The sequence below is a fragment of the Pongo pygmaeus genome, chromosome 3 (genome assembly GCF_028885625.2).
Source record: "Pongo pygmaeus isolate AG05252 chromosome 3, NHGRI_mPonPyg2-v2.0_pri, whole genome shotgun sequence".
Lineage (NCBI taxonomy): Eukaryota > Metazoa > Chordata > Mammalia > Primates > Hominidae > Pongo > Pongo pygmaeus.
The window spans coordinates 90,430,678-90,457,768 of record NC_072376.2 but is presented as its reverse complement, the minus strand read 5'-3'; the positions used below and the strand labels follow the sequence as shown (position 1 = coordinate 90,457,768).

Genomic DNA, 27,091 nt, shown 5'->3' with positions numbered 1-27,091 from the left:
CAGCTCCCAGTGTGAGCAACACAGAAGATGGGTGATTTCTGCATTTCCATCTGAGGTACCGGGTTCATCTCACTAGGGAGTGCCAGACAGTGGGTGCAGGACAGTGGGTGCAGCGCACCATGTGCAAGCCGAAGATGGGTGAGGCACTGCCTCACTCAGGAAGCGCAAGGGGTCAGGGAGTTCTCTTTCCTAGTCAAAGAAAGGGGTGACAGACGGCACCTGGAAAATTGGGTCACTCCAACCCTAATACTGCACTTTTCCAAAGTGCTTAAAAAATGCACACCAGGAGATTATATCCTGCACCTGGCTCAGAGGGTCCTACGCCCACAGAGTCTCACTGATTGCTAGTACAGCAGTCTGAGATCAAACTGCAAGGCAGCAGCGAGGCTGGGGGAGGGGCGCCCGCCATTGCCCAGGCTTGCTTAGGTAAACAAAGCAGCCCAGAAGCTCGAACTGGGTGGAGCCCACCACAGCTCAAGCAGGCCTGCCTGCCTCTGTAGGCTCCACCTCTGGGGGCAGGGCACAGACAAACAAAAAGACAGCAGTAACCTCTGCAGACTTAAATGTCCCTGTCTGACAGCTTTGAAGAGAGTAGTGGTTCTCCCAGCACGCAGCTAGAGATCTGAGAATAGGCAGACTGCCTCCTCAAGTGGGTCCCTGACCCCCGAGCAGCCTAACTGGGAGGCACCCGCCAGTAGGGGCAGACTGACACCTCACACTGCCAGGTACTCCTCTGAGACAAAACTTCCAGAGGAACGATCAGGCAGCAGCATTTGCCGGTCACCAAAATCCACTGTTCTACAGCCACCGCTGTTCTGCAGCCACCGCTGCTGACACCCAGGCAAAAAGGGTCTGGAGTGGACCTCTAGCAAACTCCAACAGACCTGCAGCTGAGGGTCCTGTCTGTTAGAAGGAAAACTAACAAACAGATAGGACATCCACACCAAAACCCATCTGTACGTTACCATCGTCAAAGACCAAAAGTAGATAAAACCACAAAGATGGGGAAAGAACATAGCAGAAAAACTGGAAACTCTAAAAAGCAGAGCGCCTCTCCTCCTCCAAAGGAACGCAGCTCCTCACCAGCAACAGAAAAAAGATGAACGGAGAATGACTTTGACGAGTTGAGAGAAGTCTTCAGACGATCAAACAACTCCGAGCTACAGGAAGAAATTCAAACCAATGGCAAAGAAGTTATAAACCTTGAAAAAAAATGAGATGAATGGATAACTAGAATAACCAATGCAGAGAAGTCCTTAAAGGAGCTGATGGAGCTGAAAGCCAAGGCTCAAGAACTACGTGAAGAATACAGAAGCCTCAGGAGCCGATGCGATCAACTGGAAGAAAGTGTATCAGCGATGGAAGATGAAATGAATGAAATGAAGCAAGAAGAGACGTTTAGAGAAAAAAGAATAAAAAGAAACGAACAAAGCCTCCAAGAAATATGGGACTATGTGAAAAGACCAAATCTACGTCTGATTGGTGTACCTTAAAGTGACGGGGAGAATGGAACCAAGTTGGAAAACACTCTGCAGGATAATATCCAGGAGAACTTCCCAACCTAGCAAGGCAGGCCAACATTCAGATTCAGGAAATACAGAGAATGGCACAAAGATACCCCTCGAGAAGAGCAACTCCAAGACACATAATTGTCAGATTCACCAAAGTTGAAATGAAGGAAAAAATGTTAAGGGCAGCCAGAGAGAAAGGTCAGGGTACCCACAAAGGGAAGCCCATCAGACTAACAGCTGATCTTGTGGCAGAAACTCTACAAGCCAGAAGAGATTGCGGGCCAATATTCAACATTCTTAAAGAAAAGAATTTTCAACCCAGAATTTCATATCCAGCCAAACTAAGCTTCATAAGTGAAGGAGAAATAAAATCCTTTACAGACAAGCAAATGCTGAGAGATTTTGTCACCACCAGGCCTGCCCTAAAAGAGCTCCAGAAGGAAGCACTAAACATGGAAAGGAACAACCGGTACCAGCCACTGAAAAAACATGCCAAAATGTAAAGACTATCAAGGCTAGGAAGAAACTGCGTCAACTAACGAGCAAAATAACCAGCTAACATCATAATGACAGGATCAAATTCACACATAACACTATTAACTTTAAATGTAAATGGGCTAAATGCTCCAATTAAAAGACATAGACTGGCAAATTGGATAAACAGTCAACACCCATCAGTGTGCTGTATTCAGGAAACCCATCTCACATGCAGAGAGACACATAGGCTCAAAATAAAGGGATGGAGGAAGATCTACCAAGCAAATGGAAAACAAAAAATGGCAGGGGTTGCAAACCTAGTCTCTGATAAAACAGACTTTAAACCAACAAAGATCAAAAGAGACAAAGAAGGCCATTACATAATGGTAAAGGGATCAATTCAACAAGAAGAACTAACTATCCTAAATATATATGCACCCAATACGGGAGGACCCAGATTAATAAAACAAGTCTTTAGTGACCTACAAAGAGACTTAGACTCCCACACAATAATAATGGGAGACTTTAACACCCCACTGTCAACGTTAGACAGATCAATGAGACAGAAAGTTAACAAGAATACCCAGGAATTGAACTCAGCTCTGCACCAAGCAGACCTAATAGACATCTACAGAACTCTCCACCCCAAATCAACAGAATATACAGTCTTTTCAGCACCACACCACACCTATTCCAAAATTGACTACATAGTTGGAAGTAAAGCACTCCTCAGCAAATGTAAAAAACAGAAATTATAACAAACTGTCTCTCAGACCACAGGGCAATCAAACTAGAACTCAGGATTAAGAAACTCACTCAAAACCGCTCAACTACATGGAAACTGAACAACCTGCTCCTGAATGACTACTGGGTACATAACGAAATGAAGGCAGAAATAAAGATGTTCTTTGAAACCAACGAGAACAAAGACACAACATACCAGAATCTCTGGGACACATTCAAAGCAGTGTGTAGAGGGAAATTTATAGCACTAAATGCCCACAAGAGAAAGCAGGAAAGATCCAAAATTGACACCCTAACATCACAATTGAAAGAACTAGAAAAGCAAGAGCAAACATATTCAAAAGCTAGCAGAAGGCAAGAAATAACTAAAATCAGAGCAGAACTGAAGGAAATAGAGACACAAAAAACCCTTCAAAAAATTAATGAATCCAGGAGCTGGTTTTTTGAAAGATGAACAAAATTGATAGATTGCTAGCAAGACTAATAAAGAAGAAAAGAGAGAAGAATCAAATAGATGCAATAAAAAATGATAAAGGGGATATCACCACTGATCCCACAGAAATACAAACTACCATCAGAGAATACTACAAACACCTCTACGCAGATAAACTAGAAAATCGACAAGAAATGGATAAATTCCTCGACACATACACCCTCCCAAGACTAAATCAGGAAGAAGTTGAATCTCTGAATAGACCAATAACAGGCTCTGAAATTGTGGCAATAATCAATAGCTTACCAACCAAAAAAAGTCCAGGACCAGATGGATTCACAGCTGAATTCTACCAGAGGTACAAGGAGGAACTGGTACCGTTCCTTCTGAAACTATTCCAATCAATAGAAAAAGAGGGAATCCTCCCTAACTCATTTTATGAGGCCAGCATCATCCTGATACCAAAGCCGGGCAGAGACACAACCAAAAAAGAGAATTTTAGACCAATATCCTTGATGAACATTGATGCAAAAATCCTCAATAAAATACTGGCAAACAGAATCCAGCAGCACATCAAAAAGCTTATCCAACATGATCAAGTGGGCTTCATCCCTGGGATGCAAGGCTGGTTCAACATTCGCAAATCAATAAATGTAATCCAGCATATAAACAGAACCAAAGACAAAAACCACATGATTATCTCAACAGATGCACAAAAGGCCTTTGACAAAATTCAACAACCCTTCACGCTAAAAACTCTCAATAAATTAGGTATTGATGGGATGTATCTCAAAATAATAAGAGCTATCTATGACAAACCCACAGCCAATATCATCCTGAATGGGCAAAAACCGGAAGCATTCCCTTTGAAAACTGGCACAAGACAGAGATGCCCTCTCTCACCACTCCTGTTCAATATAGTGTTGGAAGTTCTGGCCAGGCCTATTAGGCAGGAGAAGGAAATAAAGGGTATTCAATTAGGAAAAGAGGAAGTCAAATTGTCCCTGTTTGCAGATGACATGATTGTATATCTAGAAAACCCCATTGGCTCAGCTCAAAATCTCCTTAAGCTGATAAGCAACTTCAGCAAAGTCTCAGGATACAAAATCAATGTACAAAAATCACAAGCATTCTTATACACCAACAACAGACAAACAGAGAGCCAAATCGTGAGTGAACTCCCATTCACAATTGCTTCAAAGAGAATAAAATACCTAGGAATCCAACTTACAAGGGATGTGAAGGACCTCTTCAAGGAGAACTACAAACCACTGCTCAATGAAATAAAAGAGGATACAAACACATGGAAGAATATTCCATGCTCATTGGTAGGAAGAATCAATATCATGAAAATGGCCATATTGCCCAAGGTAATTTATAGATTCAATGCCATCCCCATCAAACTACCAATGACTTGCTTCACAGAATTGGAAGAAACTACTTTAAAGTTCATATGGAACCAAAAAAGAGCCCATATCGCCAAGTCAGTCCTAAGCCAAAAGAACAAAGCCGGAGGCATCACGCTACCTGACTTCAAACTATACTACAAGGCTACAGTAACCAAAACAGCATGGTACTGGTACCAAAATAGAGATATAGATCAATGGAACAGAACAGAGCCCTCAGAAATAATGCCACATATGTACAGCTATCTGATGTTTGACAAACCTGAGAAAAACAAGCAATGGGGAAAGGATTCCCTATTTAATAAATGGTGCTGGGAAAACTGGCTAGCCATATGTAGAAAGCTGAAACTGGATCCCTTCCTTACACCTTATACAAAAATTAATTCAAGATGGAATAAAGACTTAAATGTTAGACCTAAAACTATAAAAACCCTAGAAGAAAACCTAGGCAATACCATTCAGGACATAGGCATGTGCAAGGACTTCATGTCTAAAACACCAAAAGCAATGGCAAAAAAAGCCAAAATTGAAAAATGGGATCTAATTCAACTAAAGAGCTTCTGCACAGCAAAAGAAACTACCATCAGAGTGAACAGGCAACCTACAAAATGGGAGAAAATGTTTGCAACCTACTCATCTGACAAAGGGCTAATATCCAGAATCTACAATGAACTCAAACAAATTTACAAGAAAAAAACAAACAACCCCATCAACAAGTGGGCAAAGGATATGAACAGACACCTCTCAAAAGAAGACATTTATGCGGCCAAAAAACACATGAAAAAATGCTCATCATCACTGGTCATCAGAGAAATGCAAATCAAAACCACAGTGAGATACCATCTCACACCAGTTAGCATGGCAATCATTAAAAAGTCAGGAAACAACAGGTGCTGGAGAGGATGTGGAGAAATAGGAACACTTTCACACTGTTAGTGGGACTGTAAACTAGTTCAACCACTGTGGAAGTCAGTGTGGCGATTCCTCAGGGATCTAGAACTAGAAATACCATTTGACCGAGCCATCCCATTACTGGGTATATACCCAAAGGATTATAAATCATGCTGCTATAAAGACACATGCACATGTATATTTATTGTGGCACTATTCACAATAGCAAAGACTTGCAACCAACCCAAATGTCCAACAACGATAGACTGGATTAAGAAAATGTGGAATATATACACCATGGAATACTATGCAGCCATAAAAAATGATGAGTTCATGTCCTTTGTAGGGACATGGATGAAACTGGAAACCGTCATTCTCAGCAAACTATCGCAAGGACAAAAAACCAAACACCGCATGTTCTCACTCATAGGTGGGAATTGAACAACGAGAACACATGGACACAGGAAGGGGAACATCACACTCCGGGAACTGTTGTGGGGTGGGGGAAGGGGGGAAGGATAGCATTAGGAGATATACCTAATGTTAAATGATGAGTTAATGGGTGCAGCACACCAACATGGCACATGTATACATGTGTAACAAACCTGCACATTGTGCACATGTACCCTAAAACTTAAAGTGTAATAATAATAAAATTTTAAAAAAAGAATACCTGTGTACTACCATTTAGCGTTCATAATTTTTAACACTTAAGTATAATTATTTGTTTCTCAACTGTATTTCAAGCCATGTCCCCTCTTCTGGTGAATATAAAACATTTTACATCACTCTGTCTCTCCCTCCCTTTGAAGTTCTAACGCACTCCCACCATGGAGGTGTGTAACCCACCTATTGGCAACTGTTGGGACAGACATAATGAATCTTAATTTCCGCAATGCATGACAAAGGTCCCTGTTATGTTTTGATGGGACAGATAAGATGGCTAAAGCCAAGAGTAGGTTGAATGGCAGTACCCATTGATGTGAGTTAGCTAATTGGTCTCAACCTAGAGAAGGCTCTTTCTTGACAAGCTACAAGGCCCCTTCCTTGTTTCTTTCCTATTAATATTTTTACCAACAACTTGTATGAAAACTTGAAGTATGTTAGTTAAACTTCTACTCAACGCATTCCATTCTATCTTGTATTGCAGTAAGTGTTTACATTCCTCTCCCCAGCCACACTGTAAGCTTCATAGGTGTGCCTGCCTGGAGCCTTGCCAATAGCTGGGGGCTCAAAAAATGTTTGTTGAATTAAATTGTATCTTATGAGGACAGGTTGCAGAAACCGGGAATGTTCCACCTGGAAATGAGAAGGTGTCAGGGAGAAATGATGGCTGTCTTCACATATTTGAAGGATGATGAGATTTAAGCAATGTAGCTCTTCAGGGAAAAATTAGAACAACTGGTGAAAGGAACAGTGAGTTGATTTCTGCCCAGTGTAAGGAAACTCTTTATAACATTTACACCTGATGGCAAAGGGAATGGGTGGAATTGCGAGTCCTCATACTCACAATGGGAGGGGCACAATGATTACTGCAGGCACTTTAAAGGGGATTTCTGCTCTAAGTAGGAGAACAAATAGGATGCTGTACTCCAAGTCCAAGATTCTATGACATTCTAGCCTTCCTAGTTTTCAGTCCTTTTTCTTAAATTGCCAGTTTGCATAGATGTTGATACATGAAGTAATGCTATCTCACATATAATAGGAACCTACCTGCAAAGAAAAATTACTTCATTTCTGAACTAGGGTATAACCAGCTACAGGTATTATTACCCCTAATTTCATAGGCATCAACATAAAAACTTCCCTGATAGTCAATGTAGTATTTGACGTTGAATTCACTAATGTCTGAGCAGCTGAGATCTTAATCCAATTGATTTGCAAAATGACACTCACCAAGAGACAGCAACCTAGCATCTCTTAGGGGTGTAATGGTGTCACATGCTTGAGAGCCCTTGTGCTGGACATTTCCATTTACCCGTGCTCTCAGCCAAGGCAGGCTGGCCTCCAGAAGGCTTCCAGAAGGATTTGGCCAAAGAGGAGGACTGGCAGAAGATCAGAGGGAGGGTGGAAAGGGTGGCCATTTCCTTCCTGCCTCCCTTCCTGCTGTGCATCATGATCTGGCCAGGTCTCTCATTTGAAGCCACAACTCCTGTAAGATGACCCTCTCCACAGAGCTGGCTCTGCTTCCGGGTTCCCATAAACGCTCTTCTTCCTTTCCCTTTCAGATGTAGAATTAATATTGGCTGCCTGCTGTAACTACCCCTGGGATATTGCACTATTCTTGTGGTTTCCCTATAGAATGCCTTGCCCTCACCTCTGAAAAGAGTCCCTTTATTGAACTCTCCTCAAATTACCCAGTTCAGGTCTGTAGACTTTCCTGCTGGAGCATTAGCTGACACAGCCAGACCAGAGTCAAGGCCAATAAACTGAAGGTGTGTTCAGTGGAAGAGTAAGTGTGTCCCTCGTTACTGGGGCACACAGATGGGAGACACTGCCACCCAGAGAAACTCCTGGGAGTCTCTCTAGTAGTGCTGGTCTGACCAAGAAAAGAACAGTAAAGGCAATTAGACAGTAGCGGGAGATCCCAGTCAATTCATTAGAAAATGTGTTAATTAATGGGAGCCAGGAGTATAAATACTGAAAGAGCCCAAATGTAAATCTTGCCCCCCACCCCCCAAAAAAAGTAGCCTCCAGGCGATTGGATAAGAAGCCAGGAGCCTGATGGGCAGTGTCAGGATGGGGCTGGTGGAGAGCAGCCAGCCTGCATTTGCAGGAAGTAGCAAAGGCTGATTTCGCCCACTTCATCTTTCTGCCTAGAACAAGCCTGCTGAGATGCAATAATGAAAATCTTCACAGCACATTACTGAATACAGTAATGCCTTTCTGCCTCAATAATACCACAGCCTGTGCATGAATGTAATGCATTATTCTGATGCTGCTAGAAGAAAATTCAGTGATTTACATTTAGGGTTTATGTTTTGTTTCCAAATGAAAACATTCATCCTAACAACTATTCCTACACAGGTATTCCCACTGCAAGCAAATGGCTCAAGATTTAGACTGTGTTCTGTTGCCTAAGACTTCTGACCTAATTCAGCTTCCCATCTTACCAGATTTTTAAAAGCCTGGTTAAAGATTTATAATCCTCTCATTTTATCCCCAAGACAAATTATATTCCAGGTGACTTTAATGCATGAAGATGACCAGTGCTAGTCAGCCAAATACTTGGCTTATCTTAATTGTTAGACAATTGGGATGCTCAGCATTTTTGAGACAGCTGAGTGAGTGCACCCCTTCTATCTTTTCCCTCCCTTCCATACTGGTTATATCTCAGGTAGATAACTACTCCTGGTTACAGGAAAACAAAGGATCTTGTGGAGCAGGTTGGGAGTTTGGAGCTTGTGTTTGCGCTGCCATCATTGGTAGGAAGTGTTACATCTCACTATCTTCTTCTCAGACACATAATCCTCTTGTATATTCAAATGACATTCAAGTCTTCATTAAGCAGGTTCCACGATCCGATCAAATATGGAAGAGATCCATGGACATAGGTATGTTTGCCAAGCCCTAAATTAATAGTAAGGTTTTTTATGTGACCTAAGTGGACTGTGATTTCTTGTAGTCAAGAACATGAGCCAACACACTTCCAAGTTGAAGCAGTAAACACAGCAAAATTTAATTTACAGAGAGCTCCTGGGAAACATGAGGCTCATTCAGAGAATCAAAGCATCAGAGACTAAAAATAAAAGAAGCTGCTATTCTGATCTCCCAGATTCAGTTGCGTGTTCAGCTGAAACACGGGAGACAGAGGAAACACCAAGGGACGTGGCAATCAAGAGTTAGTCACGTAGCACCCAGTTATACCATCTGTACTGTGAAGCTGAATGCACACAGTAACTGATGATAAGCATTAGTAAGAAATATTAAGCACCTTGAGAATAACAGTGTAATGCATATAGAAATGTTTTCTATTACTTCAACCAGCCTTGTCGTTTTTACCCATGATGGTTTTCTAAAATTGTGTTTTAAATGAGGAGCACTTTCTCCATAGCCTCCCAATAAGAAATGAGAATGTCTTGAAAAATCACATAGTGCCCCCTGTTAAGATTTGTTAGTTCTTAACACTAATCAGTAAACACAATCCCAACTTTATGCACCTTATAGAAAGACGTGAGTTGAGTAAGAATGAGTGAAGCACTCAACTGAAGTCAAAATACCTGTATGAAATAACTGGAAAAGATATTTTGCTTTTCAGTTTCAATTCCAAGATGCCTCTCATGTGTAGAAGGCAGGATGCCTCTCGGGAATGGGACTGGGAATGGGGGAGCTTCCCAGTAATTGTAAAGGGGGAGGAGATGCAAGTGAGGGAGTCCCAAGAGTAAAGGGCATCTGGAGAGTAAAGGACCTCCTCCGGGAGGTGACAAGACTCCTCCATTTCATGTTCATAGCACCCCAGGGAGGGAAAAACAGTGTCGGGAGACAACAGCGTCAGGATAGATCCCAATGTTTCAAGGGTGGAGCAGAAGTAGCAGACTCCTAAACCCAAGAGACTTGGGGTATGGGACAAAGGTATCTGCTGGGAACTGGCTTGGACTCAAGAGAGAGATGAGCCACCTCCTTAAAGACCTAGAAGACTTCACACTGTGTAAGACCTCAGATTGTGACAAAACCCCAGGAAGACTAAGGGATACATCAGAAAGACTGAGGGTGTTGTTCTGCACATCTGACAGCATGGAGACACAAAGTCAGAAACTGAGCAGAGTTGTGAAACCGAAGTCAGCCTTTCGAGCACACCTGAGCTGTGGACCAAGATTCGCACCCATCTTCTAAAATAACATTCCACAGTGTGTTTCTCTTTTTTGGGTGTCATGGATAAAATACTCCTGCCAACACAGAGACCACAAGGGCATTATTTTTATCATATGGTTACCTCTAAATTCAATCCAAAATAATGAGAATTTGAGGAAAAGTGCAGTTTTAAAATACAAAGGGGCCCCAAAGAGCTCTTCAATCAAGAACTCCACAAAAGACTCTCAATAGACTAATGTTCTTCAGGCTAATAAAATTAATGGAAAGAGGTGATGTAAAAAAAAATTGTGACTTTTTAAAATTAGATAAGCTTAGTATTATTGTAAAATAATGTTAAAAAATAAAACTGAAAGAAAACTAATTTATTCGTGCACTAAAAAAAATCTTACTTTTTAAAATTAGTTGTTTAGTGTCAGAGTAAAATATGACAATCCATCTTCTTTGGATCCTGACATTGTTATATTTTAATTTTTAGTTTTCAAAATTCAGCTTATCTACTGAGATTAGAAACTAACTAAAAACAAATTTCCAAAGTGTTAACAGGTATGGCTAGGTCAGAAAAAAAGTGTTTATCAGTCACTTAGCCAGAAATTACAAAGCCTATGCTGTTTCATTAAATGAAAATTTCTGGTTAAACACAAACACTGTTCATGTCATATCTTACTGCAAATGTTTCTAAAAATGTATTTGTCTGCTTTTTCCCATCTTGGTAAATAACATATGTTAAATAGAACAACTTCTCTTAGATGATTCTATTTCATTAAAACCAATAACTACGCATACAGCTTTTACTATTGTTGGTGCACTAAGCCAGGAGATGAAATCTGTAACCAGAAGGGCAAGGAATGTGCAGTCTGCAACAGGCCTAATACAAGCATGCAGATGCAGACACTACAGGGAAACAGTGAGGCAGGAAACGCACAGGGGGATGCAGTGGAAGGGGAGAGAGAAGGTCAGAGGGAGCAGGAGAGCACCTAAATGAGAGATCAGAAGTCAAGGCCCGTCTTAAATACTGGAAAAGGCATTTAAGGTAAAGATGCAAGGAAGCTATTCTTGACTTGAGAAATGACATGAGGAAAGAAATGGTCATGTAAAAGCATAGAGAAGCTTTTAGGGTAAGTGTAGATACAGCCAGCAAGATGGGATGGGGCTGCACGATGGTGGTCTTAAGGGCCGGGTCAACGAGCCTGTATTGAAGTGGATAGGAAACAGGGAGCCACAGTATTATGTGAGGAGGGAGGAAAGAAGGCTGAAGTCAGACTGTGAGAAAAGGCTACAGCAATGTGCTGGAGAGCACAGCCAGCAGCAGGAGAGGGTGGCTTCACAGCAGGTGCTAATTTTATTTTTTCCAGCCAGGAGGCGACACTCATAGGCTAGGCAAAGAACCTGAGGATGGTGGTGGCCCCAGCTATGGAAAGAGTGGTAAGAGAAGCTACAAAGGGAGTCCCCGTGGAAGCTGTAAAGCATCGAATGTGGCAAGAAGTGGTGGCAGGTGTGGGGGTGGGGGTGGGGGTGGGGTGGGGGTGGGAGTTAACAACAGTAACTCCAACTCCAAAGTGTTTTGTTGCATGAAAAAGAGCAAGTTGAAGAATTCTAAGCGTAGTATATGATATTTATGTAAAAGAAAATCATTAAAACATTATACTATATATTTTGTGTGGGCACATGTAAAACACATAAAGAGGCAGTAGAGAATAGTGATTAAGGGACTCTGGAGCTACAGGGCCCAGGTTCAAATCTCCATTCTGGCAGATATAGGCCTGTGGCCTTGGGCAAATTACTAAACCACCCTGAGAAGGACAGGGAGGGTGAGCTCAAGGAAAGCAGAATTGATGTGAAATTGCAGTTATTTTATTTTTTTTAATTAACAAAAGATTGCTTACCAGCAGTGGAGGTCCAGCTGAAGTTAGAGTTCATAGTTTTTGAGGCATCAATTCAGAGCAGAAAGAGAACGAATCACAGACAAGCTACCTCATAGGTAAGTAAGGCCCACAAAGAGATTCGTGAGCCCTAAAATTGCTGGTTCATTGTGAACTTGACTGTGCCTAAGACTGGTCAATAAAGACAGACATTAAAAATGAAAATGAGAACTGAGAGAGAGAGAGTGGAATGGGATGCCAGAAGCCAAAGGAAGACAAAAGAGCAGCTCCTCATGAGAGAGGAGGGAGGTGGCCTGAGAAAGGAATTCAAAGGCAGAGCAATTTCACCTGAGGATGCAGTGTGACTGTAGGGCCACCTGTGACACGAAGCTAGAGCTACTGAGATGGCATATAAAGAATAATAAGGATGGTATCAGAGGTGATCCTGACCTCCAATCTCATCTCTCTGATCATCAGTTATCACTATTACAACATAATAGATGAAAACGACAATGAGAGTGTTCTGAATGCATTCAGGCGTTTCCTCAAAGTTTAATCCTTGGTGAAATCCCCAGGATGTGTTTTTTTCCTTTCCTTTGCTGGTTCATTTATTCAACAAATAATTACTATGCAAAGCACTGTGAAATCTGTGAGGGATGCAGATCTCATCTATGGCGGCAGCACTTAAGGGGCTTACAACCTATCAGAGGGTATACGAAAATAATTAGCTTAGCCATTTTACACGAGCTAATTAACAAGACAACAGGTGATGTTAAAACGCAATATGAAATGAAGTGACAAGTAAATTATATGTGCTTACAGAGGAGAAATATCACTACTGGTTGTTGGCTAACCTTTCATATAGTCATTTAGCAAAGATTTATTAAACACCAACTATATGTCAGACTTTGTAACTATTTATATAATGGTGAACAAAACAGACACAAACCCAGCCTTTAACACAGGAGGAGAAGATAAATAGTAAACAAACATACAAATAAGGGTATGAGGGCAAATTGTGACTAAGTGCTAGGAAAGAAATGAATGAGTTGCTTTAAAAACAGAATAACAGGAGACCCAATTGAGGGATCTTGGAAGCTCAAAATGACATTTAAAAACACCCCCAGAAAGCACATGGCAACATTTTGTCATGTTCTATTAGTTAATCACATATTATGTGCAAGACTTTACTAACTTTATATATTAGCTCAAATTCTCAAAATAAGCCTTACTTAGATCAATATTACTATCTCATCCCCATTTTAGGGAACAAGTAAACTGAGGCTTGGCGAAGTTAATTAAATTTTTCAAGAGCATAGTTAGTAAATGGCAGCACCACAATTCAAAGCTAGATCTGTGTAACTCCTGAACCTGTGCCCTTTCCACTACGTTACACTGTCAACTCAGATGGTGTCCCAAGTTCTTGTTTCAGTTGTGAAAATAATCCTCTGAAGAAAACATTTGACGCTAATATAACAATTACCACTGCATTGAAAAATGGTGCTGTTAAGTAGCAATGGTGAAGATATTTTCACAAAAGAACATTCCTTGCACCTCTGTTGATATTTTGCTAGCATCTCATCCAGTTTGAGGGCTTGATAATAATAAAATAAAATAGTAATTATAATTTAATGGGCACCTACTATGTGCTATACGTTGCGGTTGGTGATGTTCATGCAATACCTTATTTAATCCTTGCCACAACCCTGTGAGGTGCACATTACTGTCTCCATTTGAGAAGTGGCATCTAAAGCTGAGAGGTTAAGCAACTTGACAAAGTCGACACCAGGTAAGCAGCAGAGTTGAGATTCAAACTCCATTACGGCACACTAACAATGCCGTCCCCTGCGCCAGCGCATGAACTCCATGAGCCATAATTTGCTTTGTTGTAGGGAGAGAGAACAGAGGTAAAACAATTTGCCAGAAGTAATATGGTTAATGAAAAGTAGACCCAGTCAGGGAAATTGAAATTCCTGCTCCCCATTTACTACCAGACCTCAGGAACATTGTTGGAGCAAATATGATGAATGCATGATGGCTGAACAAAATTACTTAACTCATTCTGAATGGCTCAAGTCAATTGTACTCAAGGAACAAGAGGGCAGCCTGCAACTTACAACTCCCCCTTGTTCGGCTGGTTGGAGTCTTAAAACCCTCTTTGTACTGGATGCAGCAGTCCCAGCCCAGATCACAATTTGCACCTAAATTTCCCAGTGAAGACTTCCCAGCTTCAGTAAATTGACACTGTCCAGTTCCTTCTTTTCTTCTGTCTTGTCAGACATCTTGCACAAAAAGCACCCTCACACAATTCAACAAGGTTGAGAATTAACCAGATACAATGGCCCCAAGAAGAAAGCATCTCCAAGAATCTTTTAGCACCTGCCTAGCCTCTTTATTAAAGAGCTGGCTCAAAATCCAGAGGCATTCCACAAGCAACTGATAGAATGTTTAGAATCTACTCCCATCTACCATCTTTTAATTTTTCTTCTCTATAGGAAAAAAAATTATCACAGGTGAGGGAGAAAAGTAGGACAACAGTCACAATATTTTAAGAAAAACTAAAATTATCCCCACTAGAAAACTGACATGGTGTAAGCCTCAAAGGATCCAATGCTCTGATAAAAGGAGAAAATATAGTAGACAGTAATAAAAATGGCATTTCCCACATTCTGACTGTGCCTACTCAAGGAAAAAAAAATTTGAAGTTTTAGATTAGGTTTATATTTGCCAAACCATCCTGTGTGACTATTATAGGGGTGCTGCGGGAAAGTGAGAGGAAGCAAAAATGCTACGTTAAAAACAAACAAAAAACATCTTTTGTCCTCTGGTAAATCCAGCCTTCTTCAAGGAGCAGCTGAGGGAAAGGAACCTTCAGACATTGTCTTGGTCTGAGTAAGAGCAGCAGGGCAAACACAGAGGACAAGAAGAACCATACACTATGTGTCTCATGGGAGTTCAAGAGCGAGGAGCTCTACAAAGGGCATTAGTCTATATTTGCTCAGCAAGAAGCCACTTAACAAGCACTTAGTGTGGGCTAGTGTCAGTATTACACATTCTAAGTAAGTTGAAGACCCACAAAAAGCCAGCTTGGGAGGACAACACATGTGAACAGTTATCACTGATTTTTTTTTTTTGAACTGGTACTCCCTTTATTGAATACAGAAGAAAATAGAGACACACAAAAATTAGGAGAATTGCTTCAGTGAATCTTGATACATACAGAACATAAAATTATATAAGAAAAATGCAATGGAGCCTTCCCACAAGCACCAAGTACACTAATATCACCTTAGTTTATGAGCTAAAAGAACTTAGTTTAAAGGTATCGAATGTCCACCCAGATCTGCAAATCAGTGATATTCCTGTACCAACCATGACTACCCACTGTGTCAACTGGCTTATCTAAGTATAGCGTGGTGATTAACAGCATAGGTTCAGGTCGCTGGGGTTCAAAGCCCAGCTGAGTCACTTCCTAGCTATGTGAACTTGGGTAAATGACTTAAGCAATCTGTGCCTCCGTTTTCCTATCCCTAAAATGGGGAAACAATGCCTTAAAAATGTGGCTTTTGTAATAATTAAAGGAGTTATTATACCTGAGGACTTGAAACTGAGCTTATCACATAGTAAGTGCCAGTTAATGCTACCTATAATAATAATCAATATTATTATCAATGATAATCACTCTTATTAGTAGCTTTCTAGGGTAGAGCTGCCTACCCATCCTGGATTGCTCACCTACCTCTGCAGTGTTACAGAAAAAGAATGTTCTATGTTTTTTGACCCACTGAATATTGGGGTCTCTATGACACATTTAGCCTGCATCTCAAGAATGTTTTGCTATACTCTATGGCAATAATCTGTTTACATATTTGTTTATCTGTTAACAGACTGTGAGCTCCCAGAAGTAGGAATCATTTTATTCCTCTCTCGCTTCAGCAATAAGTTCAGCATTTGGTACATGGAAGAAAGTCAGTAACTGCTGAAAGATAATTTGCACCAAGATTAATGGCTGTGTACAGAAAAGAAAATCTAGGAAACTCTTTAATTGTGCTTTCCTACCTTGATTTTTCAAGCCAATGTATAATTGGTGTTATTAGTTAGGGCAACTATACTGATGAAACAAATAAATGTACTACGCAATGGGTTAAACACAATAGGGTTTATGTCTTGCTCAGTTAATAATCCAGGGCAGATGCTCTTGTTTGAAAGAGGAGTTGTGCTCCAGGCAGTCATTTAAGAACACAGGTTGACAACAGCTCTTGCAAAGACAATCTATGGCTCCCAGGATCACCCTGGGTGTGGCCAAACCAGTCAGCCAGAAAAGGGAATGAACATGGAGGAGCATGTACTAGGGGTTTACTGGAACAAGCCAGAGAGTATCACACATTTTTCTTCTCACAGTCCATTAGATGGAACTTGGTCAAATGATACATCTACCCACAAGAGAGGCTGGGAGGTATGGCACAGGAAATAGATTTTGGTGAACCACCAGCACTTTGCTAGTGGTTGAAATTAATTCTATTTGCTATATTCAAAGGAACCACTACCTAAAAATATTTGGTGACTCTTGAGAAAACTAAACATTCTTGAGAGAATAGTTTTTATTTACTAAACGTCTATAGTAAAGATACAATTTCTCTCTTACGCAAAATATAAGTTTTGAGATTATTCACCAGCAAACTGCTTATTTAAATTAAATGTTTACTAATTAAAATAACTTTTTCTCTCTTCACATGTATAAATATAAGGATGACCAAAAAGAAAAGTCTTATTAGTCTAGATCTAACTACTGACACCTCATTCTTCAAGGCTTGGTAGATAATTCCAGACCATATTTGTCTCTTACTATTCTATGTCCTATAGTTCTTACAAGTCTGCAATCCCCAAGAAAAATGGTCTTGAAATGTTTTCTATTTTTTAATATGTGAGCCTTATTTGCTTTAACCACGTTGCCAGCTCCTCAAGGGTGTCTTTATTTTATGTTTCTCTCAAAAGTGAAAATGGTTTTATAAAATACAAAGTGCCTTCAATATAGTCAAAGTTATTTTCCTCTACTGTATTTCTTTCAATGCCAAAGTACACTGGTAGGTATTCAAATAACCAATTAGATTACTCACAGGTTTAAGAGAAAGCACTGAAAGGGGCCTGTAGCAAATAAATTGTAAAACGTGCTGCAATTCTTCACCCTTCCCTGTTTCCATGACTTTTCAATGAGACTTTGGACTCTATTTCCCCATCTTTCGAATCTGAGCTGGGCTTGAGATTTGCTTCCACCAAACAGAAAGTGGTAGAAATGACAGGCTCCAAGAGGCCTCGTATGTGTCTGCTCACTCTTTGGGGATACATGTGTTGGCCATGAGAATAAGCCCAGTCTAGCCTGCTGGATAATAAAAAACATGTAATGTTCTCATCTTGTTGTCCAGTCAACAGCCAGTCATCTCCTAGACATGAAAGCAGGCAGTTCCACAGGAGCCAACCCCTAGCCAACTTGCTAGGGGACTGCAGAATGGCCAAGCCCAATCAAGATCACACAAGCCTGGTCCATGCAGGCAGTTCTGCCCCAATGACCCATAGATGTCTCCAGAGTGATAATAAGTGCTTATTGTTTTTAGATACTGATGTTTAGGGGTGGTCGGTTACATGAAAATTACTATCTTAATTGTTATCTGTCTCAGCCCTGCATTTTACAGAAGAGTAAATGGAAGGCTTGAGCAGTAAAGTTATAAAACTAGATATTCTTAAAGCTCAAATTCAAACTCAAGTCTTCTAATTTAGCAGTTTGATGTGCCATCCACGAAATCATATTGTTTCACTTGCAAGATCTTCGGGTTTTTCAAGTCAACACAAACACAATGGGATGCTGAAGAATACCAGATGTAACTTCGTTCCACCTTTTCATGAGATTAGATTGTTTGGAACACACTGTAAGGCACTATTTTAAAAGGCAAGATGTCCTACTACATGAAAGAGGCAATGATGAAAGTGTTTTATAAACTTTTGCATTGTTAAACAAAGGTCACTGGGTCAGCTCTATCCTACCTTTAGCTCAGAAAGCTCTCAGTTTTACCTGGACATTAACCAGTCTTTGAAAAAAAGTGGGGGACTGAATTCTAGCGTAATTCATGCTCATTTGTAGGGCAACAAGAGAATCATTCTAAATTTATCTTTTTAATTTGTAATCTGACTTAAAGGACTAAAGGCTGAAGGGCAAAAACCATGAAATTTTTTAATCACTATATTCTCACAGCCTAGCATTGAATCTGAATGAATGAAAAAATAACAGGATGGATGCTAAACAGAGTTGGATCTTTAGGAAAACTTTAGGAATAGATTCAAGAAGATGGAAGTTTTGAGAAAGAACTTTAGACTGGGTTTAGGTTAATGACGCCAGAAAGTAAGATGTTACTTTTTAAAAGATGTTCATGAAAACGATGATGAAAGGAATAAAGAAAATATTATAAAGCTTTTTAAAAAGGAAAAAGATATTAACTAAGTTGTACCTATATCTAAGTACAACTCCATTAAAATAATCAACATATTTTTAAAAAGGTTTTTAACATGCCTTTAAACTTTAGGTTCTTTCCATAGGGAAGCTGTTATATAGTAATGACTTACATTTATATAAGACATTATCTCAGGTAAGATTTTTTCCCTTTAGAAGAATTTTAGTGTTTTATATAAGTACTAAATTTACATCAGCATTTTATAAAATGATAAATTTTCTAAATATTTTCTTATATTTTCTTAACATTTCATGAAATTTTAAAAAGATCTTTATTAATTGATCATAAATGTGGTTTCCATTCCTTATATTATATTCCTTAATCTGTACTGATTCCATTTTTTTATTACTCCAAAGCATTATGGGTGACTCTGGACTTAACAAGTACACCACTTTAAAAATATCCTTTTCACAGAGGTCCAAGCATCGCACACTACCCCTCCCTTTCCAATGGAAACTCCTGAGCATCCCACACAAAGGGTTTCCTACCTGCCTACGGTTGGACCTCATTTCTGCCTAATACCAAGCTATTTGCTCTGCAACATCTATCACAAACCATTTGACTTAATGCTTGTCTTCAGGGACTCTGACTTGACCTGCCTTCTAGCTTTCTGTGCCTAGCGCAGAAACCTAGCTATTGCCAGCTTCTTGAACCCAACTGTTGTTCGGGCCAGGTGGCCAATGTGATCCTTACTATCAGGGCCAGTGGGTGGGGCAGTGGGCATGGGAGGTTGGACAAGCAGAGCAAAAAATCTCTTTCTGCTGCCATCTTTGTCAGATATGGCCATGCCCAACTCCTTTCATGTCCCTGCACTGAAAAGAGAAAAATGAATTAGAACTCCTTACACTCCTTCTGTTGGAGGAGAAGGAGAGAAAAACTTCTAACAGTCCAAGGCAAAGGGAAAACAAAATATTATTTTTTCAACACTGGAGCTATGAAGGAAGTCATATGTCACGTTGTGACTTGGCATTAATTTTTCCAAAGAAGCAAAAAGAAACCACAGCACTATAGATCAGCCCCAGTATGGGTTACAAAGATTTGTGGATTAGGATGGAAAACTAATTTTCATTTATCATAATTTAAAATATTGTTTTCTTTGTGGGGTAGGGCAGGGGATGGCATTCCAAGTCCCAAACAACTCTTGGAAAGTGCTCATAACTTAGAAGGAAACCAGCCCCTAAGTTGTGGATCTCCACTAATAAAACCATTTTAAATATTACCCACTCTTGGAATAATTAGGTAATTCAATTAACTGGTCCCGAGAATATATGAAATCTTTGACTCCAAAATTTAATTAAAACAGAGGATTTTTTTTTCTTTAACACTGAGAAATATTACAGAGACTTTTCTAACAATAGGGAGAAAAAGCCAAAATTTTCAAAGAATGAGAAATAAGTGGAGTTGTATATCTACAATCTATACATGTAAATTTACTCATAAAAAGGTGAATAAAAATGGAATGTGAAAACGTGGAATAAAATGCTTTTTATAAGAGCTTGGCAATGTTCCAACAGCCTCCACTAAAAGACCAATGTCTTTTCTGTCTCTTTTGTCATCTGAGGTTTGGGTGTATTTTTCTAGAGAACAGCAATACGTGAAATGGTGACAACTGTGTGTCATCTGCCTGTTGCCTCTTGTTTAATACCACTTCAAACACTGAAGGCTTCTAGCCCCGCATGCTCAGGTCTAGAAAAGGTTAGAGAGAAAGAAACGGGCTCATCCCACAAATTGTTTTCTAGTAGTTAGCAATAAAAACAATTGGAATGCCTTTCTGAACTTTCCTGTCTTAGATAATTCCATCTTATTGTTTTCCCCAGTACAGGATGGTTTACACTGACACAGCAGGGAATTAAAACCATGTCTAACAACTTACCTTCTTTTCAGGAAAAACAGCTTCATGCTTCAGAATGAACCAGCTCCTGCAAGACACTACTGCCTTACAGCCTCAGGAGAAATAACTCCCGTTTCCGTAGTTATCAGATAAAAGCAAAACATTCACTTAACGGGCAGTGACAGAAATGGAATAAATGTAGCAACAATGACAATGGCAGCCAGACAAAATTTACAAGAGTCTCTACAGTGAAAACCCTACAGCTGAGATAGATTTGTGTTTTTGCAATCATTTAAAAGGACATTTTCCTCAAATGTAACCCATCACACTCAATCTTCATTTACAACAGTGAATTACTGCTTTCTGTTTCCTCAGAAAGGACAGTGGTTGCTCAGCAATGTGGGATGCCTGCAGTGCAAGAAAACAGCAATTTCAAATCCAAGAAATAATTCTTATGGTACCATTTCTATCCTTTCCCACTTAAAACCAAATTTTTCTGGGAGACCGAACAACAAGATGGAAACATATAATCATAAATTTCTATTGATGAGCAGTATCTTCCCCACGTTAGTGCTATATCCCACGTATACTGGTTAAAAAACCTTTTTCTTGTGGATCCTTTCAGGCATAGGAGTAAAATCTATGTTTCCTCCCTTCTTCCAGCAAGAAGTCAACATCAACACAAGGAAAAATCATGTTAAAAAATTACAAGACAAGACACACATCAAGGACAAAGTATATTTTCATATCAATAAATTGGTAGTTTGCATAACTTTTGGCCACAACTTTATACTTATGCTTTTTTATATTCTATTACCAAAGCTTGAAAAATGCATGGAGTTAGGCATCCACAAGGTGGATGGTGAAGAGAAGTCTCCTCATTTTGCAGATGAAGGCATAAGGCACTAGATGAAATTTTAGAAGTTAGGATTTTGTAGGAGAGCACTTTCTTTTCTTTTTTTTCTTTTCTTTTTTTTTTTTTTTTTGAGACAGAGTTTTGCTCTTGTTGCCCAGGTGGAGCACAGTGGCGCAATAAAGCACAGTTTTACACCCTTGCTGCTGAGAGAAGATGCAGGCATGCCCAACGTACTCCCAACATTGCACCAAGATGTTGGCAACTAATAATAAAAGTTGTAATAAAGTAGATAACATGAAGACTTTATCTAGAAATAATAAGACTGAATATTTATGGAATTCTTATTCTGAATCAACTGCCCTGTCTAGATTATTCCATTTAATCACCAAAACAATCGTCCAAGGGAGGTGCTATAATGATTCCCACATCACAAGTGAGAAAATCAAGGCATAGAGAAGCTCTGACTGCCCAGGCCACACAGCTTGCATGTGACAGAGTAGTATCCAAACCCAAGGTATTTACCATGAGCCTAAATTCTATGTATTGTCATACAAAACAATAAAGTAGGGTTTATATATGTAAACTAGCTCACACTACTAATATAACCTATGGATTAGAGATCTGAAAAATATAAATTCTCATTAAAAATAATGTGATTATTTCTTTTAATTAAAATAATCCTATTACTTTCCTTTTCTTTATAAAGCTTCTTTTTATAGATTTTTTTTTTCCTGAGAAAGAGTCTCGCTCTGTCTCCCGGGCTGGAGTGCAGTGACACGATCTCAGCTCACTGTGACATCTGCTTTCTGGGTTCCATCAATTCACCTGCCTCAACCTTCCATAGTAGCTGGGATTACAGGCACCTGCCACCATGTCTGGCTAATTTTGTATTTTTAGTAGACACGGGGTTTCACCATGTTGGCCACCCTGGTCTCAAACTCCTAACCTTCAGTGATCCGCCCACCTCAGCTTCCCAAAGTGCTGGGATTAACAGGCATGAGCCACTGTGCCCAGCCCATCTTTTCATAGATCTTTAAATGGCTTATGTCATTTTATGCTTGCATCTGGGTAGCAAAATAAGTCATTGAAAGATCTCAAAAATGAGGCTTTATAAGAAAATAAAATATTCTAATTATGGAAATACATTCTACCTTATTGTTTTTAAAAATCATAATACACAGCATGTACAGGTGTTTAACATTATTAGTATTAACAGTATTATTATAAACATTAAAATTATACCACTTTGTCTACTTTTGACTTAGTGATCTAGTTAGGAATCACACACTCCAATGCCTACATAAACAAAGCAGCCCGTACTTACAAAAACAGCATTGTAGAGGCACCAGCAAACAAAGGTGTATATGCCCCATCCAATGAGCAAAACTACTAAACACATCCAGTTGATGGGAATACAGGCCTAACGTTTCCAAACGTTCCCACTATTCAAGAGAAATCAGAAAGTCAGACTTTCCTATGAAGTCTGCGTATTTGATATGTTGGTAATAGATTCAAAATTTTTTAAACACTATGAGGGCCCAATTAAACCTGACTGCAGGCTGCATTTGACACGCTTGACCTGTAGTGCTCCAGTTTGTAACTTACGGAACTGTTGCATTCTTACTGACAGAAACATTTAAAAAGTATTTCTTTTTCATGTTCCATGGATATATAAACACATTACTTAGGCTTTTTTCATTTATTCTTGCCTTTTTCCTTATTAAAAATTTACTTATGGGTAAATTAAAAACTATAAAATCACAAATCACAGGCACTATAAATAAATGATAATTGCCACATTGATTCATAGCAATAGATACCCACTCTGACTTGTAGCACAGATAAGAGGTTGGAGATGATGTACATTCCCTGGAACACCCTTTCTCTCCCATGGAGGGAAAACACTCTAAATGTTTATGAATGAGAGTAATAAGATATAGGAATAATCGTGAAATTAGTTCTAGGCTTTGGTTTGTTTTTGTTTTGTTTTTTTTGAGATGGAGTCTCACTCTGCCACCCAGGCTGGAGTGCAATGACATGATCTCAGCTCACCACAACCTCTGCCTCCCGGTTCAAGTGATTCTCCTGCCTCAGCCTCCCAAGTAGCTGGGATTACAGGCACATACCACCATGCCCGGCCAATTTTTGTATTTTTAGTAGAAATGGGGTTTCACCATGTTGGCCAGGCTGGTCTCGAATTCCTGACCTCAAGTGATCCACCCTTCTTGGCCTCCCAAAGTGCTGGGATTACAGGTGTGAGCCACCAAGCTTGGCCAGTTCTAGGTCATTTTTAAAGGTAAATCATATCAAGCTTTTGGAATCATTACTGCAAACTTTACAAAGTCATGACTCACATGGTCAAGAACAACGTCACAATTACAAGAATTTCTGTTTTCTCTAGCATCGCCTACAATTGTTCCAAGGAGTTCCAGAATAGAGTCCATAGCAACATGAAAGCCCTATCTTATATTATTCTCAAACAATGCACAATGCACAGGAGCCACTCATTTTCTTACTCCAGAAATACTCACTCTTGTATCGACACCATCCCACTTTTTCTATCTGCTTTCCTTGGTCACTTCCTCTATATTTTCCACGCCCATCCTTCCTATTCCCAGTACATCAAGTTCCCCTCCAGTGGTGCTTCAAAGGAGTTAGTTTCTATTCCAATTTGATAGCTTTTCTCTGAAGAATTCATCCACTGAGTGCTGTACTTTCTTTCTTCAGAGGGTGGAGGGCCCAGAGTCTGTGCACAACCACATACTAATGAGTTCTGCCCAATCACACAAGCATCAAATATATGTGACACATGGCACTGCTGCCTGAATGCCATGAAACATGATTGAGGGGGCTGCCCTTGCTATCAAAGATTTCCTGCTACTGTCTAATCGACAATGAGGTACAGTAAAGATCCCAGGCAATGTCTATTGATTCCAATCATGGCATGTGGCTACTCTTCATCACTACTGAACACCCACACCAAAAACACAGTGATCATAACTTTATCACCATGTCAATGCAACAGCCATGCTCCAACAGGAGATGTAAAGATGGAACAGCAGCGGCATAAATAGACCAGAGAATCCAAGATCAGCCTACTTTGGGTAAAGAGGTCATAGGAGATAAAATAAATGAAAACTTAGTTTTGCTACAAAAAACCTGAAATCAAAAGAACCCAAGTGCCATTTGCTTGGAGGCTATTTATTGCAGTAAGCCGAAAAGTATAACACACGCTATAATTTCCAGGCGAAATAGAAATATTTTGCTTCTTGACTGCAACGTAGTCATGAGAAGTTAATTTATCGAATGTTCCTGGAGCACCATAACTAGTGATCGCTCTTTTCACTCAACAGAGCTTAAAGGAGAAACTTCCACAGAGCAAACAGAGAGCGAAGCTGCAAAGGCGACCCAGAAGGGGAGACTGAGACTCAGAAGCTGGGCAGGGGAGTGTGTGGGCCTCCTGACCCTGAGCAGCAGAGGGGACAGCGCACTGGAAAGGACATGGAACAGCACTGCTGGCCGCAACAGGGGTCTTCCATCCCCCGCTTCTGGAACCGACGTATAGGAGAGAGTCACCACAGAGGTATTCTGACAGGAACACAGTTGAACTGGGACCACACTTGTTCCAGATCCCCAAAGTGATTGTTAGACATCTTTTGCTAATTGCGTAACACTTAGAATCATTCAATTCAATTCAGTCATCTGAAAGGCCCCAAGAAAGAGGTCATTTTTCAGACCCAAAGTTACCTGAGAACAGTGTCTTATTTAGGTCACAGAAAAACAACAGCTTCTTTAAGGAATCTTACACACAAGACAAATTCGAGTACTCACAACTAAAATAATCTCCATTGACCAGGTGGGCATCATTGTTTCCTCTGGTCCAGAGGGCTGGCTCTGGCCACCAAGAGATAATCACAAAATAAAGCAGATGAAATCAAGTTGTGTTAATTGGATTGTTTCATACTAGCCCTGCCAAAGATCTGGAAAGCAAAAAAGAAAGACCACATTTAGGTTTTAAGCCACCACTATAGATCCTGTCAAAGAGATAGGCAGGGGTCTAAAAAAAAAATGAGGACTTTCGATTAAAAGAGCACACTTGTTCAGATACGGACATTAAAGCTTTGTAAATGTTCTACATGTGCTAAGCTCACAAAAGTAAACCTGAGAAATCTTCCATGAATTTCAACAGTTTTCCAATTTAGTCCCACCTTACAAAAAGAGAGTCTTGCACTTCCGCCCTTTGAATACTGTCAGTGGACAATTATTTGGAATCAAGCTGTGAGACTAAGTGTCTAAGAGCCCAGAAACAGCCAAAGGCTTGAACCCATGGACTCTATTTTAGAACTGGTCAGTGATCATCAAGCATGAAGAGCACAAAGGAGAGAACGCCACATGAAAGAATTACGTTGTTTGTGGTTTTTGTGTATTTTTTTTTTAACTCTAGCTGCTTGGCAACTCTCCTAGATCACAGCTTTGGGAAAGAAATGTATCTCCCTGATGAAAAATGAGCTAACAGAGATCCCATTGATGGCCCACTCACCAACTCTGTACGAGTCCATGGATTTCACCCTACACAAGAAATTCAACCAAATTGATTTCCTGAACAGAGAAAAAGGAGAGTGGGAAGTTGGGGAAAGTAAGCCAGGTATGTTTGCTCAGACGTAAAAGATACCACAGTGCAAGCAGAATAACATTTCATCTGACCACACGAAGCACGGTGTTTAAAATGCATAATGAAGCTTTCTTCGTTACTGCCTGCTCCTCGCAGGGGGTTATAAATAAGCTCCTAGAATGCCATGGGTTTCTATATTAGAAAAAGCAACTCACTGTATGTATTATCAGTTAACTTGAAGAAAAGGTCACAACAGAAATAATAGTTCTGAAAAATAACTTTGCTTTCTAGCTGTAATGTTTCTCTCCCTTTAGATTTTGTCTCCTTTCCTTCCCATTTCAGCACAATTTACACTATTTGCATTATTTTTGGCAATGTGTCTGGAGCAAAACTACATTAGTTTAATGGTTTTCAGTTTTCAGTTTGTTTTCAAAATAATATCAATCTTTTTTCTTACATTAAATGCATGCCAAAAAAAATATTGTTTAGATCATATTAACCCAGCTCAAAAATTAAGCAGTCCACTTGTAGGCTCTTAACCAATAACATATCATCTTAGGGTGGTTCTGTTCCAGCCAACAAACATGACCGAAAACCCACTGGAAGTCAGGCCCTGTCCTAGGTGCTAGGACTACAAAGATGGCCAAGCCATGGGCCTAGAATTTTATAGTTTAAAGCAGCTATCTGAATCAGTGTTTTATTATCTGTGTGAAGATAATAGAGAAGTGGTGTGAGTAACCAAAAGCAATCCTATGCCTGACTCAAAAATAATGTCAATCATTAAAGGAGACTGTCACATGGAGTCATTCATGCTACTCCACTGCCTCCCAGGAAAATGGTAGAAGGAAGTGCAGGAGACCACAGAGTGGAGAAGGTCCAGAGACAAAATCAATTATCTGCTGCTAGATTGTCAAGAACTGGGTATACTTAATCTCTCATTTTTAGTACATGGAACTGCGCATACTAACTCTTGGATAATTCTGCTTTGTTTGTTTTTAATTACCCATCTGCTAAGATTTCCAGTTTGCTTATTTTTACATTTTTTCCCTCAAGGGATTAAAAATGGATTTTCTTAGTTTTGTGGGTTTTAAAAATAATCACAATAAGAATGATTTTAAATGGTTACATGAATCCAATTAAAGTGAGCCTAAAACGA

At 39.8% G+C, this 27,091-nt stretch overlaps 1 protein-coding gene across 1 annotated transcript in view; it reads right to left on the bottom strand.

The window, feature by feature from the left end:
- FRAS1 (Fraser extracellular matrix complex subunit 1) overlaps positions 1-27,091 on the bottom strand; it is a 466,621-nt gene that overhangs the window by 343,899 nt on the left and 95,631 nt on the right. The window lies entirely within an intron of this gene.